The sequence below is a fragment of the Chrysemys picta genome, chromosome 22 (genome assembly GCF_011386835.1).
Source record: "Chrysemys picta bellii isolate R12L10 chromosome 22, ASM1138683v2, whole genome shotgun sequence".
In the NCBI taxonomy this organism is placed as follows: Eukaryota; Metazoa; Chordata; order Testudines; family Emydidae; genus Chrysemys; species Chrysemys picta.
Window position 1 is genome coordinate 15,406,864 of NC_088812.1, and position 5,556 is coordinate 15,412,419.

Consider the following 5,556-nt stretch of genomic DNA (forward strand, 5'->3'; position numbering starts at 1 on the left):
AAGAGACCTAAAAACGTTCAAATGCATTACTGGCACATGAAACCTTAAATCAGAGTGAATAAATGAAGACTTGGCACACCGCTTTTGAAAGGTTGCCGACCCCTCATCTATAGCCTACATATCTTTGCCCAAATATCCCACGCACCTTACCATGAATGTCCCATGTACCTTGACATTAATAGCCCACGTACCTTTCAGAGAACACCCCATGTACCTTCTCATGAACATCCCATGAAAACCCCATGTACCCTGCCACAAACATCCAGTGTACCTTCCAATGAAAATCCCTTCGATCTTATCACGAACATCCCTTGTACCGTGTCATGAAAAACCTACAAGTGCCGCTAGCTAATTGAGGTAGTTACTGTTTTGCCTAGGGAGGTGGTGGAATCTCCATCATTGGGGATTTTAAAGAGCAGGTTGGACAAACACCTGTCGAGGATGGTCTAGAAGGTAATACTTAGTCCTGCCTTGAGTGCAGGGGACTGGACTAGATGACCTCTCGAGGTCCCTATGATACTATGATTCTATGAATATCTCATTAGCATCCCATGTACCTTATCATGAACTTCCATTGTACCTTGCCATAACTATCCCATGTATCTTCTCATGAACATCCTTGAACCTTCTACTGAACATGCCACACACCTTCCCACGAACATCCCATATACCGTGAGAGAGGAGAGCAAAGAATCTTGAGCAACACGGAGCCGGAGCTGGAGCCAGGATGGGGAGATGAAGATTTTCCAGCAGTGAAGGAGAAAGGCGGTTTGGAAGGCAAGTTGGGTTGGCAAGTTGATCAAGTTGCGAGGACATCCCCGAAGGAGACGTGTGGAAGAGGCTCAGAACGTGTGAGTGAGCGGCTGGAAGGAGTTTAGTCGTGCGGAGGTAGATTTGGGATTCATCTGCATAGAGATGGCAGTGGAAGCCACAAAAGGTTACCCAGGTAGAGGGGCAAGGGTAAGGGGGGCTCAAGGACAAAACCCTGAGGGCTGCTGAGAGATAGAAGGAAGAGCTTGAGAGGAAGGATGATTTGAAGACAGGAGAAGAATCACCTGCGAGGGAATCCTGAAAACTAGAATGGAAGGGAGAGGGGGCAGACAATATTGTGAAATTTTTTGACCAGCCCAGTTCAAACAAAAGGTGAAAATTTCACAAAACTCTCCATGAAAAATGTTCTTCCCATTCTGGTGAAATTTCTAAACTCAAACCAACTCTAATAAAGGAGGAGAAAGTGATGAAAGGGGAAGAGCAGCCAAGGGGCCCATCATGAACAATTGCCCTTACCTTGGTGCAAATTAGGTGAGGACAAAGGAGACTCCTAGATGTTATGGCCAGAAGGGGCCACTGGATTATCTAATCTCCTGCATAGTACAGGCCCGAGATGCTCACCCAGTAATTCCTGCATCCAGGCCACCAGGGTGAAACAGGTGTGAGATCAGCATTAGACCCTGTGTCTGCAGGGAGCCCAGTGCACTCCAGACGCCTGGGGATGTTCCAACAAGTAAATACAAATTGCTGAAATTCTGGCATGACTGGCACAGGGGGTGCTCATTAGCAGCTCAGAAATGTGCCTTTGTACCACAGCTTTTCAGTTGACTTGCAGCCCTACCAGCTCATTAATGACTGGGTTATTGTGAGCATCTGAGGCAAGGGGACAGCCTGACCTGCCAGCAGCTTGTAACGTCTCACCCATGAATTATCTCAGCACTAGTTAAGCTTCCTCCCGTCCAGAACAATCCTCCAGCTTCACTTGCCGGCAGTTTGTTTCCAGTCAGGCACTGGGTTTAGATTCCTGCGCAACCTTCGGCAAGTCACTTAGGTGCAGCTTCGCAGAGGTATTTAAGATCTGGGCCTTAGCCTCTCTGGGTCGATCTATGCTGCAATGAAACACCTGTGGCTGGCCTGGCTCAGGTTACAGGGGGGTAAAATTGTGGTGTAGACATTTGGGCTCTGGCTGGAGCCCAGGCTCTGGGACCCACCCCCATCATGAAATCCCAAACATCTACATTGCAATTAAACAGCCCCATAGCCTGAGCCTGAGTGAGCTGACATAGGCCAGCCACGGGTGTTTCATTGCAGTGTAGATATACTCTCAGTGCCCTGTCTGTAAAATGGGCACAGTTGCCTTGCTTGTCTCTTCAGACTGCATGCGCATCAGGGCAGGGCTTGAATCTCTCCCCCTTGATGTGTTTGTACAGCACCCAGTACTGCCAGCCCAGAGTGTTCAAAAATTATGAGTCAGGTCTCCAAAACAAAAAACGAGATTGGCTTAAAAATCATGGTCTTTTGAAAATAATAATACATGTTGGGTTCTTTTCGTTTGCTTTCCAGTGTCGGAGCCTTTAGCGGTCGTCTTTTCCAGTTCTTCTCTGCCATAACAAGGGCTAGAAATGGACTATTTTTTAAAAATGTCATTCTTACAGTCATCACCTGACTCCAGGAGCTGGGGCTTTATGAAAAGCACTCAGTATTGTAAGACTCATGATAAATTGTGAGAGTTGGCCACACTGAGAAATAGATTCACAAAGAAACGTACACATGGTGACAGTTGCTGGGCATCACCATGTCTAACTTTTAAGTCCCTAGAAAATCATTGGGAGAGATTAAAAAGACTGGGACTGTTCATCTTAGAAAGGAGATGCTGGGGTGGGGGGGAATATGATAGAGATCTATAAATCATGAATGGTATGAAGAAAGTAAATAAGGAAGCGTTATTTACTCCTTCTCATAACACAAGAACCAGGAGTTGACCCCATGAAATCAATCGGCAGCAGGTTTAAAACAAACAAAAGGAAGTACTTCACACAATGCACAACCTGTGGAACTCATTGCTGTGGGATGTTGTGAAGGCCAAAAGCATGGCTGGCTTAAAAAAAAAAAAGAACTAGATAAAGTCATGGAGGATAGGTCCATCAATGGCTATTGACCAAGATCGTCAGGGAAACAACCCTGTGTTGCGGGTCATTCATTCCAGTGTAGATGTACCCCGGATCTCCTACCTGCCAGGTGAATGCACAAGGCTTGGTCTCATGTTTGCTTTCTCTCCCTCTCTCCGGCCCAATTAATCAATTCAGGCTATTCTATTAAAACAGAGCAGATGGGGAACTTCTTCGACAAAACGTTGGTTTCATTGGAAAGCGCCGATTCGTTGAAACCAATTATTTTTTGCCTATCAGCGATTTCTCCTCCCAATGGAAGCAACCTGGAAAGGCTCCGAATAATGGCTAACCGCACAGGCCAATACAGGCAACAAGCATTCGTGGGCCTGATTCCAGCCCCGCTGGAAAGAATGAGGGGGTCTTTCTATTGCTTTCAAAGGGCTTTAGAACATCTTTCATTATATTTTTCATCCCATCTCATGTACTGGCGAGTGATCCAGCCAAGAAGAGGGAAGTCTTTGCACTGCTGTTCTTGGGGACAGTCAGAGCAGAGATGTGCGGGGCAGGTACTTTGTAAGGCGGGTGGCCTCGCCTTCCCAGGAAGGAATGCGATCATTCCAGTAAAAGCTCCATGCTGGTGTTGTGCAAGAGAGCGTTGCTGTGACAAGTGCTGCCGGTGTTGGGAGACATTCTGAAATCGAGTAAACAGGATGTCAGCAGATGCATAAAAAACCCCTACCTGTGAAGGCAACTCTCAGGTGAGTCAGTGCTGGTCCTTACCCCTCTGAGTCCCCATTAAAATCAACGTATCATTTTCTGTTTGGGATGATGGTATGTTGTAGATGTTTGGGTGGCTAAATTTACACACTTAATTCCACAACAAGGCACCTAAATCAACGGGGCCTGATTTTCAGAGGCGCTAGCCACTTTCATTTAGATTCCTTCCATATGGATTTTGGTGCCTAGCTTCAGGCACCCACGTCTGAAAATGTTGCCTTGAGAATCTCCAGAGCTTGTATTTTATATTAATAAAAGAGCCAAAGAGATATACCGGGATCTCTCCGCCCATCTGTGAAATGCAGTTGCCTCTGGGGTAGAACACAGCAGCTATTTAACAGCAAACAGCAACACTGCCGGCATTACAGGTTAGAGCATGAGTTAAAGAAGGAGATTGTATCCCAGGAGACAGAATTTGCTTCCCCAAGTTAGGATAGAGCCAGCACAGTAGAGCCAATACCCCAAGGGCTTGGCTATATGTAGAGTTGTACTGGTCTAACTTATGGTACTAAACCAGTTAAACCAGTGCAAAATGCTGTGTGGACAGTTACTTTGGTTGGAGCATAGATTCATTTGGTTGAGCTTAAATCAATAAGGAATAGGGTTAAGCTAAGTCTTAATAAGCCACTCTTAAATGGAAATAAGGGCAGGTCTTCACTACGGGGGGGGGGGGGGGTGTCGATTTAAGATACGCAAATTCAGCTACGTGAATAGCGTAGCTGAATTCGACGTATCGGTGCCGACTTACCCCGCTGTGAGGACGGTGGCAAAATCGACCTCCGCGGCTCCACGTCGACAGCGCTTACTCCCACCTCCGCTGGTGGAGTAAGAGCGTCGATTCAGGGATCGATTGTCACGTCCCGACGAGACGCGATAATTCGATCCCCAAGAGATCGATTTCTCCCTGCCGATTCAGGCGGGTAGTGTAGACCTAGCCTAAGTGTGTCCACACAGGGGTTGGCACTGCTTCATTAAACTGGTTCAAGTTTGTGTGTAGAGAAGTCTTTACTCTTATGAAAAGTTCCATGGCATCTCGAATGAGAGCTAAGTAGTGTCCTGTGGGAATTCAGGTTGCTACGCCCTACCTCCACTTCCAGTCACCACCCATGTTTGGTATACCTTTCCCATACAGTTTCTTGATCTCGCTGTGTGCGTATTTCTTCAGGATGCAACATTCTGATTCCTTGCCAAGGTTGTTCCCAAGCTTGCTCTTGGCAAAGGAGGGAGATTTTATTATTTGAGGGGAGATGCTGGTGCAATTTTCAGGGAGGAGGAGTGGGTTGAAGAAGAGACGTCCCACTGTCGTTTCCGAAGAGGTAGTGTAACCCCAACAGACCCCGGTCAGCGGCGGGCGGGATCGAACCGGGGACTCTGGAGCTTAGTGCATGAGCCTCTGACACGGGAGCTAAAGCCCAACGGTCTGTTAGATAAGGCTGTAGAGTAGACTCATTTGATTTCTCTCTCTAAGTGGTCTCGGTGTCACTAGGTGGGACAGAACATCACACCCAGAAGACGTGTGGGTTACCGTAGTACAGGCCCACCAGGGACAAAAGCCACGCGCCATTTCTTCACATGTCGCAGGGAAACACAAACTTCAGGGATGTGTGAAATCCAGAGCTGGCCGAAATAGGGATTTTCTGGCCCATGGGAAATTCTGCGGTTTCAAAATTTGGTTTCATCGCAACTCGGGGGGGGGGGGGTGTCAAATCTCTCCAGGAGACACATTTTGTACCCGCGAATGCCAGAGCAATGATAAGGTTCCCTCCCTTCTAAACCGGTCTCTAGATCGGCATGCTGGAGGTGGCTGTTGTTGGGTCTCCCATCAAATACATTGACCATGAAGTCCTGAATCTTCAAGGATCTAGCATCACTGTATGACATGATCAGAGGCTCAGAG